The sequence below is a fragment of the Pygoscelis adeliae genome, unplaced genomic scaffold, assembly GCF_000699105.1.
Source record: "Pygoscelis adeliae isolate BGI_AS28 unplaced genomic scaffold, ASM69910v1 Scaffold54, whole genome shotgun sequence".
Lineage (NCBI taxonomy): Eukaryota > Metazoa > Chordata > Aves > Sphenisciformes > Spheniscidae > Pygoscelis > Pygoscelis adeliae.
The window spans coordinates 3,254,324-3,266,815 of record NW_008824982.1 but is presented as its reverse complement, the minus strand read 5'-3'; the positions used below and the strand labels follow the sequence as shown (position 1 = coordinate 3,266,815).

At 41.1% G+C, this 12,492-nt stretch overlaps 1 protein-coding gene across 1 annotated transcript in view; it reads left to right on the top strand.

Annotated features, from left to right (window-relative positions):
- The first annotated feature begins 12,140 nt into the window (after positions 1-12,140).
- PKIB (protein kinase (cAMP-dependent, catalytic) inhibitor beta) overlaps positions 12,141-12,492 on the top strand; it is a 57,211-nt gene continuing 56,859 nt past the window's right edge. The window contains exon 1 of the mRNA XM_009325650.1: positions 12,141-12,172. The gene's annotated coding sequence lies outside the window, so the exon portion shown is untranslated. The remainder of the gene's footprint in view (positions 12,173-12,492) is intronic.

Here is a 12,492-nt window from a genome sequence, read left to right as displayed (position 1 = left end):
ATGCCCTCATCTATCTCTTGGAACAAGCCAAATTGAAGGCCACTCTAAAGCTTTCTTAATGCTTTCTTAAACGATGTGCCGCAGATGAACATCTGGTTCCCCGAGCTCCCCTACGTAGTCAGCGAGCGGACGATAGTTAACCCACTGCTATTTTTCTCATTGATTTAAGCACGAAGTCTGGGGGGAGAGGGCTTTGGACTCTGGCATCTTGGCGACAGGACTCCAAGCCTCAGGACTTGAGATGTGTTTCAGGAGGCAGATGAGCTCCTTCCTGCGTGTATATCCTAACCCAGATGACGGAGAATGAAAGTGGAGAGCAGCCTGCAGAGTGCAATCAGGTGGGGTGAATCCGGACTTGCACATTCAAGCAGGCGCATTCTGGTGTCCCAGCATGTGTGATGTGGTTTGGGCATATAAATAGGCCCATATTTTACGCAGCGTATCTTTATATATAAAACATAGACATTAGTGCAAAAGAAATACGTTAAGCCAATGATGAATATTTTTATACCATGCTTGTAAATTGAATTTACAGTGCTGTGTTTTTATCCTTATTGGCTTAGTCAATAAGGATGCCATTCTGGACCCCAGGTAGCATCCCTAGCATTTCATTTAGTAGCAGGTATTTTCATATCCAAGCACTATAAATGCTGATTCTTGCTGAAACTCGTGTTTATACAAGTGTTTACGCACATGTTTCTAAAGAAAGGGCCACAGATGGTCAAGCTTAGGAGACTGGGAACCATTTTATCAACCATTCTGGCATTCTCGTGTCAAGGCTTGATATGCTGTTAGCAGAAAAAGAATTTTTAAAGCTGGCTGCAGGAATGGAAAAAGGTCAGTCCCAAAAACTTTCATGCCCTGGTGAATCAAAAGAAGGGAGCAAACTATAGATCCTTTGTGCTCCTATGCTGGCACATCAGTGATCATCTCACAGGGATTTTATGGGGGAGTCTTAGGGAACCAATGCCTCCTTAATTTGCACTGTGTGATCTAGGAGGGAAAGAAAACCTAGATGAAATAAGAATATATAATAAATACGGAGGACAATCACCTACAACAAAAATGCGTATCGGAACAACCCAGCCTAAGCTAGCTTCACCTACTTTTTAGTGTTTGTGTTTGGTACCACATATTTTATTTTCAGCTTCTGATATTTGTAGCATTACCTGGTTATCCAGTTAATGCTTAAGAGCAAAATAATTAAAAGGTTCACACACACTTAAACATCCTTAGAAGTTCCTGAAAATGGAGGAAAACCCTGTGGAAGTTGTACCTTGCCATCAGCATTTATTTTTTTTTCAGAATAAGATATTGTCATACTTTTGCTTTGGATATAGGGCTGCATTTTAATGGGCGCTAACTAAAACTAAAAAGTTTGGAAAATATCTTTTCCTTATGTTTTAGTGTTTCAAATAGAAGTATTTTTTCCTTTCTACCAGACTGTTTTTGCCTTTAGGCTGCTATTAAAAAAAATCCCCAAAACCAGAATATCCCAAAACTTTTATTTTTTGCATAATTCACAATTTTTCAACAAAATTAGAAAATTTTCAATGAAAGTAAAGGTGTGGGCTAAGGATATCATATTGTTTACCTTATGAAAGCTGAAAAGACAAAAGCATAAGATGCGGTGGTTGAAATCTCTGCTTCTGCATGCTTTCTTTATGTATTTAATATTGCCAGCATTAATATTTATACTCCATGGGACTCACTAAATTTACATTCATGGAAAATTAGAAAAGGATGCATTATGTAACTGGTTGTAATTGGTGAATTCCCTTTCCCAAGAAAGGTTGGCCCAGATCGTCTTCTGAGGTCCCCTCCAATCTGGGCTGTTCTGCGATTCTGTGAATGATGCGCTAGCATTAGTTTACACCCAAAACCATGTTTCAGGATTACAGTACCAGGCTTGTGGTTTTTGCTTTTGTCACTTTCTGGTTCCAAATGTTATTTCCTCATGATCAAGTTGAATTGACTTAAGTAAACTAAAATAATAATTTTAAAAAAATCAGATTTTCTGATTGGCAATCATCTTTTCGCTATATATTTCTATATTTCACATCTGTAGTGTAGTAGAGGAAACTCACATTCTGTTGTGTTGCACGAAACCAAAACAGGAGCAATGTAGGTCAATATTTGGCGCTTCCCATACAGCAAGGACCACTTTGCCTTCTAGGTGAAGACTTACTTATAGGAGCAGCTCTATTAAATTTAGAATTCAGGTGAGTAAATGTTGCATAAACTCTAAATAACATAGCAAACAAACTTTCCAGTGACAACCCCCAAATCATTTGGTTATGAATTTAGAAGACCAGCCATCTCTGCGCATTGTGAACTGTCCCGTGGTATGTCTAGAACTCTGAGGAGGAAATAATGTTTTCTAGTGGACAGTTAGAGGAAACGTATCTTTCAGGGATTATGAGAGTGGAAAAAACCTCAGGTTGTGTGTCTTCTACATAGTGATGATTTGAAAATTTTGCATTCTACAATAACCAAGCTCTTTACTGTTGCTAAATTGTCGTGGCATGGACTTGATAGTAAGTTTGAATTATGGAAAGACCACATGCACCATTTCTGTAGTCATCGAACTTTTGTGTGAACAGCTGTTCTCACAGTCATGGGAAGTCTGCAAACAGAGGCGCTGCTGTGGCATCCTAATAACGTATGAATAAATTGGAGATACACCCATTCATTGGTTCTGGATGAAGATATGATTTCTAATTGGTACCATCTGACTACATACAACTTTTATTTGAATATGATTTTTTGTTGCAACTGTTTTGGTAGTTTTGGTTGGACATTCCACATTTTAATTACCCTCGGGGGAGAAATATTTCAGTTCTGCTTCCTCAAAGCTCATCTCTCTTCCCAACCCCTCACTGGCGGTCTTTCCGTTGGCTAGATTCTTGCTCAAACTGCTTCCATCAGAATTGATCAAATCTCAGAGATGACCATACTTAATCTCTTCCCCTACGGTCTCATTACCTGGTATAATGTTTTGGACCTCCAAATCTACAGTGATAATTCTCTTAATATTTTTCTGAATTATTAATATTCCCATTTTACAGCAGCCCAGAAAGTCTTGTACAAGGTTATTTAAGAGGGTCAGCCTGTATCTTCTAATCCACTGTCTATGCCCTAGTCATCTTCTCCCCCTGAGCTTTCTAAGGAACACAACTTTTGCTTTCCTACTATTTTCAGATAATTATAATTCTGACTACTAAACACAAAGTTAAGAACTTTGATCTTCAAGGTTGCTTAAATTTGAGACTAATTTTGTGACTAGGTGAGGATTTTTTTTTTCAGGGGAAAACGTCTTTTTAAAGCGGAGACCATTTAATGAGCGAGCAAGAATAAGACTATAGGTGATCAGTCAGAGTGCTTGACAGCTGAATTATAAAGATTAATTCTCCATTAATGTTGGCGAGGCACTTTTGAGAAACTTCCCAAAAGAAATTAATTCACTGATTCACTGAAGGTTTCTGAATGGTGAATACACAGAAACAGTCTGTTTTGTAAAGCTAACTTGACGCACTCCAAAGAGCTGATTCATTCTGAAAGGTTCTTTCATGAAACATCTTCTCTCGGCTTTTTTTTTTTTTGAAGACAAAATGTCCTTTCACCCCTCTTCAGAACTGGTTTTTGCTGCTTTTTAGTATCCCTGTGCTCTCTCCCTGGAGACTTCTCTGAGCCAGCCACGAAATGAGTACCCCCCAGAAAGGCACAGTGCAAGTTTATTGCTGCTTACATCATCCCTGACTTAATGATCTCTACCTCTGAAGTGAGAACTCAGATTCAAGTCCATTCTATTATCTGAGATTTTTATTCCAAATTACTTGCATTAAGTGCCTTCTTTATTTGGAACTTTTTAGTCCGCATTACTCAGATACCAAATGAAAAAGATAACTAATGCCAAATTAATAGACAGTCATGTGCTTGGATGCCTGTAATAATTTTAGTTCTCTGACGACCTTGTGACAACATGCAGATAATTCTCCGCAATGCTGTTTCTCTTTGTCTTTTGTCTCTCTACTGATTTGTGCCTCATTCTTCATTAATGCGTCTCAGAGCTTGTTTTTTCTTCTAGCTGTTGCAGCCATTGAGAGGCTAGTTTATATCCTTTTATAAGCTCCAGCTCTTTTATGCAGTGCTTACTGAAGAGTGCTCCCCAGTTAACAAAAGTCTGAGGAAGAACCTGGCTTTTTGGAGACGACAAAGGTAAGCTAGGTACCTTCACGCGGCATTCATTTAGCTGGGCCTGGCACTCTAAGAAAAGCAGTGCTCCAAAGCCCTGGGAATTTATAGCTGAAAGAGAAGTTATTACTTGCTTTGGCTGAAAAAGGAGTTATTACTTGCTTTGCTTAAAAAAAAAAAAAAAGGAAAAAGGGAGAGAATAATGTTGTAAAGCAGTTACAGAAGTATCAAATACATTATAAATTGCATGAGAAGTAAGACCTGGCAGAGACATCACTGTAGCCTGTGTACTCGTAACATAAACGAATGACAACAGAGAGTGTCCAGTCATTTGATGAGGAAATGAAGAAATGTGTTATTTTGGGATTATAGGAGAGAATCGGGCGCTGTAACTCTTCTAAGCCCTACTGCTTGCAACGGACTCACCGTGTGATGCCATACAAGCCGTCCTTACTGCTGGTGGAGTTAATCTGATGCCAGGAGCACCGGCTGACTGTGGTTGCTGTTAGGCTGCATACGCTGTATCTTGTGCTGTACCGCATCTGTGCTTCCTGTGCGGGCAAAAGGGATGTCCTGCTGCTACTTGCCTTGCTGTGGTTTGAGCAACGTGTGCTTGTGACAGGCACGTGCTTTGTGGCCAGGTTTGAGGGATAGGTCAAACACCCTTGGAAGAAGGAAGTGTCGAAGGGGACAAGAGGGATGCTGTGAACCTGTCCCTTTTGGAGTGGGAAAACTGGAGATTATTCTTTGTATTCAACTTTTTTTTCTCAGTTTTCTGCCTTTTTAGCACCTTTCCTCAGTAATTACAGCTTATTCTGGACATCTGACAAGATTGCCTCTGGTAGGACAATTTCCCAACATTTCCAGCTGGGATTGGTTGGCATCCTCATCCCATATGATCATTTTGTCTAACTGCTATGGTGTGCAGAGGACAGATAGCTCAGAAAAAGTGAAAATGTTCAGCCCAGGAATTCATGCAGGATGTGACATTACTGCAGCAGCCACAGCTCTGGAAGGTTGAACTGACTTCAGCCATGAAGAAACACCTTGCAGACAGCCAAGTAAGTATCATCCAACTTCTTGTACCTTTCCAATAGAATGAGGAAAAATTAATAAAAAGATAAATTTAAATGGAACTGGAGCATTGAAGGTGTATTTGGATCAAAATCTGATACCCCAGAGATCAGGAACTGTGTAAATCTTCCAACTGAGCTAACTTGCCAAGTAATTTCTATCAACAGAGGGCCTGGGGTCACTGAGGAGACAATATGGAATCATGCACACCAAAGAGCGTTAAGAAACTATTTCACAACACAAAAGCAATTTGCATTGTTTTTCTCACTACTCTAAAGCAGCAGGCGGCAATTTTCCGGTGCCTGCATTGTACCTTTCCTGTGCCTCATGCTGCAAAGCTCAACTATTAGGAGACAGGTAATGGCCTGGCAACTTTTCTGCACTGCTTCTGTTGCACTAAGAACTTACAGCTGTATGATGAAAGGAGTCGGTGTCTTCTCTTTAAATGCTAATGCATAAACTGGACATTTCACCCCAGCAAAGGGCAATGTCTGAGCACACTCCATCTGGTAATGCATAGCTCTGCATAGTCAACCCCAGTTCTTGAGGACCCACCCGACAATTAAGTTAAGGACGTGTAGATGGTTGCAGTATAGCAGAGCTTGAGTGGAGACCATGCTTTCCTGATACCACTCTGGCAATATTCATTAGTGCCTGTGGCCCACCCTATGCCCCATTTGCTGCTCCAGTTTACAGCTGTGACCCCACAGCCAGTTGTACAGGGCAACTGAGGAGATGATGCACCGTTTCATGGAGCTAAAATTGACCGTCTCTGAAGTAGGTGTGGGGGGCAGAAGAACTCCTTAACACAATGTTGTTGCCAGCGCACTCATATATTGAAAACACAGTCTCAGCTGCCTGCATTTTGGTTGTAACATTGCAGTAACGTGTGTTAGGCCTGGAAGACGTTCCACAAAGCTCTGGAAAGGCTCATGAAAACCACCACTTCGGGTCTTCTGAGCCTGTATGCAATGCTGCTTCTCTTCAAAAGCCCAGCAAGTCACATTTGAGACTCTACCTTGCCTTTGTTGTCTTTTTGGGAATGGTCTTGGGGCTCTGTTGCTGTGGTTTATCACTTCTGAACAAAATGTTTGTCTATTTATTGATCTGAAAAGGAGATGTTTCCTCCCCAGCTGGGTGAAACATGGAAACATAGCCTGGGGAATGACTGCAAACACATTGCAATTTTCTGTATTTTTTGGACATAATCTTTTTTCCCTTATTTCATATTTTCACCCCAGTTAGCTTAAGTTATGCGGGTTAGGCTGTTTATTTCAGAGGTATTCCTTTATTTAGTGTGATGCTTTGGGAAATTGTCAGCTAAGCATTAATCACCATTTAGCCTGTCATTTTGGCTGTGTCTGACATGCGTAAAACTGTGCCTCAGGATATACACATCTGGCGATGACAGTCATTTGTTAATTGAGTGTGACTTTTAATGAACTTTTCACTCAGCAGGCTATTCCAGGGATTTATCAACAACTGTTTTTGTTACAAGTGTTTTTGTACTTTTTGGTAGCAAGGATCAAACAACAATGTCGTGACTTTGCGGTAGCTGCTGCAGCACACAGGGTTGCACGTATTTTGCCCATTAATCCCCACATGTACCAGATTCACCAAAGTTACATCTGACTTGATAAATGCAAACTCCTAATGACAGGTGTTTTATAGCCACTCTCAAATGTGTCGTCTGAATATGGCCATTCATCACACCAGCCATCACAGAGAGTAGCCTCCTCAGTGGCAGTACCACCAGCTTGACTTGTTTTCCTTCTTCTCCGTTCTTTGGAGAGAAGACTGCTGTTGATGGCATGGTGTATGTGCTGTTGGTGAGGCTACATGTGTGCCTGTGTTCTCCCTGGAGGTGACACAGGGGCACAGCTCATTTTCCCTGAGAAAGCAGGAACAACGGGCTTCAAAGGGTAGCACATGCTTTTCATGTGAAAGAAGTGAGGATGACCAAAATGATAGGATGCAGGTCCACTGTGTGTATATCTGGGTTGCAAAAAAGCAACTTTACGGTGGGAATGGACCCTTTCCTGGTTCTTTTGGTCTGTTTCTAATAAGGATTTGTTTGTTAAAGCTAGCTCAAGAGATGCCTCTTTCTTTATCTTGATTTCTGATTGCCATTGTTTACATTCCTTTGGAAGAACAGGAGATCAAACACAGAACAGGATGAGGGAAGCTTTGGAAATTAGCTACGTATGCAGAGACTTGCCAAGAGCATTAATAGATGCAAAGTAAAATTGCAAAAAGAAAGAAAATTATCTAAATGAAGGCAACTCACAGTATGAATATCAAAAGAGAACTAGATTGGAAATGGAAATACAGCACACTTGGAATTAATGTAGACTCATTCTAGGCCTGGCATGATTCATACAGTGCCAACAGGCTGTACAATTTGCATCAGTATCTATGTTTCAATACAATTTTGTAACCAGGCTCTAATCCTTTTATGAATGTGTGTGGGAGCCTGGAGATGAGGAAGGGTAGGAGGCAAGAGCTGGATATCTGCAGGGCACATCTCGCATGCAACCTGTCAGGGCCAACTCTGGGTTGAAAAAGCAGCATCTCTGTTCAAATCCTGGCTTTGTCATTCTGATACGAACACACATTTCAGCTGCAGATCCTCTGGGTAGACATTTCTGAACCTAGGCAATGTAATCACCTCCCTTCTCCTTAGAGTGCTTTAATTCAAAGCCCACATATAGCCGTCAGTTCTGCTCCAGGTCGCAGCGAGACGTGAAGCCTGATGCTGTATCACAGACGACAGGACGCTTGCATGTGGAAGTATGCACGTATTTGGATGCGTACATGTAATCTCACGAATCAGAAGCTTGATTTTTGCTTTATACTTGCTTCCAACTTCTGTGGAGTTAACTCTTGCTTTGTACTAATTTAGAAGCCAGTTGCTGGAGGCCAATATGTTGGAGGCCCTCTCCTGGTTTTGATCAATGTGAGGGTACGATGGTAACAAGAAAAAGATGTTACCACTTAGAGTAATTGTGCTATGCAAACTAGGAAGGGCTCCACGCAGTGCTCAGGCTGTCAATATTTTAACGAAAATACTGGTAAATAAGTAAATAAAGAATCTAGTATTCCTACTGAAACACCTTTTCCAACAGTCATTCTCCCCAAGAAGATTTCTGAATGTCTCCAGAGTCTGAGCTTTTCCCAAGTAAGCACAAAGACTGCAGGTGTTAAAGCTGCAGGGAGCTAAGACACAGATGATGCGCTTGCTTTTCTGTTTCTTTAGCCTATTATAAGAGTTGTTGCTTTCAGTCATTTATTAGAGGCCTCACACATATAAAGAACTGAAAATCTGAATTTTTGTATTTAATAGCACCTGATGGATATTTCTTCCATAATTTGCACTTTTTTACCCGTTTATAATTTTTGTTTCTACATCATTCTCTGATTATGTGGGCAAAGTGCCATTTAATAATGTGCCACGTGTGGAACAAGTGCTTCCTTTCATTTGTTTCAAACCCACTGTCTGAGGATTTCATCCAGTGCCTCTTTTCTTGTGTTGTGAGACAGAAGTTGCATTTCCACCATTTTCTTTAATATCCCGTTAAGTAGTTATTAATCCTTTAAATCTCAGGATAGTTGAGTTTCTTTATAAAGGTCTTCGTGGGTCTTTCCTAAAAGACCTTGACAGAAGCATTAATGGTATTTAAAAGTCCCGTATAGACTGGATCATTTACATATGAAAGAGCTTGATGAAGCCTTCAGCAGATAGCCAGGAGGCATGGCTTCCTTCCACAAAAGGTAGGTTGATGCTTCCCCATTAGTTCAGAGTTATTCATGTGCCAACTGATACTACTCTTCAGGATATTTTTAAGTGGATTGCCTCAAATACAAATACCCTCTGGAGCCCTTTTCAAGATTTGGTACTTTCTATTTGGCTGACTTCAAAAATTATTTGAGCGGTAGAAGTTTACACTTCAGTTAGTGGAACGGCTACTCAATATCTGACCTCTCTAGGATCTTCTGGGTGAAGAGGACTTTGGCCAGCTGATTTTATTATCCATTTTACTTATCTGAGCTATTTTTTTTTCTTCCAACCACTCAAAGTGAGATAACTCTTCAGACGCGATTTTTGTAAAGAAAGAGTATGGATATGAATGTCTCCAAGCTCTCTGGTAGTGAACCCTGCAACAGAGAGTTGTGTTAGCACCTCTTCCGTGGCCTTTTTTGTGATCCTTCTACTCCCAAATCATCTCTCAGCTCAGCAAAACTTCCTGGTTCTTGTGGTCTAAGGTTTTATTAGTTACTTTTATACTTGCGTTTAGCAAGTTGTTCTTTGAAATCTTTGTTTATAGTTAGGCTAAGCCTAATTTGTTTGGGTTTATGATCTATGTAAGCTCCCTTGTTTGCACACAACTTCCACTTTTTGAAAAATGCCTTTTACCTTCAGGTAAGGCCTCTTCTTCTATTTAGCTCTGTCATCTTATTTATAGCCCTCAAAGAATCTTTTTTTTTTTTTACAAGGAATATTCATTTATTCTGCATCTCTTAAGACTACAGTCATCTACAGTATTTTCGTCACTGGGTTGTTTCCTGTGATAGCAATTGATTTCATTAGAAGCTTCTTTGGGATATAATCTTACATTATTTTCTATCTGAAACATTCAACAATATGTACAGTATAATACAAAGAAAGAAAGTATTGGCATGAATATTATTAAAGTACACTAGGATTTTTTCCTAATCCTCCAGATGCCTAAAAATACAGAAACTGCACGGAGGTACAACATGAAAAGTTTCTCAGCAAGCCTTACAGATATAACATCTGTTTTTCAAGTGACATTGATTTTGCTACAAGGAGGGAAAAATTAAAATAAATCAAAGGAGTTTATGATAAAGAAAGGGAAGAGAAACCCTGTTGTGGCTCTAAGTGGGATGCTCCATGTTTCTGTCAAGGCACACCCACAGCAGAAAATGAATTCATCCCAGCTGCTTTGAAACAGCTTTCCACTACTGAACATCACTAAGGTAACTTGTGAAAGGTTTGCAGAAATGATTTTTCTCCGTGTCACAGTGGGAACGTGCACATCCCTGAGGAAGAACTTCTTGCCGTACAGTAACCGTCACACTTACTGGCATCTACAGTTCCTCCAGACATTCGTGTCGGGTCTAACTGGGAAGAGGTGTCTGAAGTTCTCCACAGCAAACACCACACGTGAAATGCCGCCTGTGCACGGCAGACACCGGCTGCGTGAGGAAAGGCGAGCAGCATCTCATACTACCTCAGAAGTACTACCACTACCTCCGCCTGAAGGAATACCCAGGTTGGGTTTTCCCTCAGAAGACATCCAGGTGGGCTAGAAAGATGTCAAGGCCTTCACATAATATCACCAAGCTAAGTCCAGGACTGTATTTTGGCACTAATATCTGTAATGGTGATATATATGGTGGTTGAGCGTATTCTTCTGTCCTCACGTGTCCTCACAGAAATGAAGCCCCGTAGGTGATCAGCACACTGAATTCCAGTTTCTGCTGGAAAAATGAGCTGCTGAATGTGAATCTATAGTATAAATACTAGCTTCGTGGGAGAATAACTGCAGGTTCATTCTTCTGAATAAACCTTTCTTGTAACCCAGAAAATGAAAGACATCTGCTAATTATTTTCGTCATTAAGCTAAAAATAGTAGTCATAAGGGTTTTTTGAGAAATCAAACCATCTGCCCAAATAATAAAATAAATGACAAAGAGGCTAATCATTGAAGGAGATACTGTAAATTATATTCTAAGAAAAATACTTTGGAGGGAGTATTGGCATGACTCCAAACTACAGCTCTTACATGTTAAGAGGACATTTGGAAAGATATAATAAAAACGCAAGATGATCAACCAATTCTAAGCCATCACCTGAGTTATTAGGTGTTTAAAGTTCCCATTGTAAATTGGATTACTGTAATAACATGGCTTAAATAGTCTTAAAAATAGATCCTAAGTATTCTAGGTCACACCAGAAAAATGCAAAAAGTAAAACCAAGGGATTTTAGGTTCAGGAACGCCAACTTCAGTTTCAAGATGAAATAAAGTTCTAACCCTCCGACTCCCTTTATTTGTTGTCATAAATAAATATGATAAAAAGCTTGACATAGTTTGTAGCGTAAGCCCTGAAAAACCCAGGTACGATACCCATCTTTAGCTGAACCTGTCCAGTTCTCAGAATATTGGGTATAAATGGAAAACCTCCGTGCAGGTTCCCTTGTCATGCGGCTATGACGGGATCTAGTGAAAATGGCTGGATAAAGGCTCAGATAAATATGGATGGCCTGTAGTGAGATTTTCAAAACACTTTAAAGGGATTTCACAATAGATAGTCTAGAGCCCTTTTGGTACAACGTAGAAACACTATGTTAAAAATCAATGCCTAAAATTTCTAGATCTTTTAAAAAGCTTTCAAAGCCAGGTTGGTATAGTAGGGAACGTGATTGTGCCTCGATATACTCTAAGAAGCCAGGTGTTAACTTTTGTGTTCCCACTGAAACGCAGTAATTAAGACACAGGACTTGCTATACTATTCACAGGGCAACATTTTAAGAGGAAAAATGCAAAGACTGCTGATTTCAGGCCCAGATTGGATTTTCTGAAGCTCCTGCATAAAGGCACGTCCCAGGGGCCAGAAGTCTTACAACAGACTAGTGCAGTTGAACCGCGGCCTCTCCCTGTGTGGTGTAATAAAGCTTGCAGCCAAAAAGGGTCACACAGGGCTACATCCAGGTGCCAACTTTTTGCATTGTTTTCACACCAGGATTTGTCAGATGCTAGCTGCTTGCGTCGGGCAGGAGCGGGAGGATGTCCTGTGTCATTCTGCTGGTGCAGTTTGAGGGATCGCAGCCAAAAACATGCGTAACACAAAGAACTGAGACTAAAATGAGCAAGGCTCCAGGTGAGAGCTGTGTTTTTCCTTGCTGTTTTTGGGTGACCGGGCACCGGGACCTGCTCTCCTCGCCGCCATCAGTTTGCAGAGGGACAGCTCCGTTCCCCCAGGAGGGCCACGGGGCCAGCGCTGTCCTGGGGGACAGGCACCCTCGGGAGGCATGTCCCTCCCCGCCTGGTGGAGGTGTGTGGGGGGGTCCCCGGTCAGGTGCCCTCTCCCGGCTGCAGAGGCAAGCTGGGGGGCACCAAGCTGCGCCGCCCCACACTCGTTTATTTTGGGGAGTGGTGCCCCATGCCAGCGCCGAGGGTCGGGTCAAGCTGGCGGTCCGC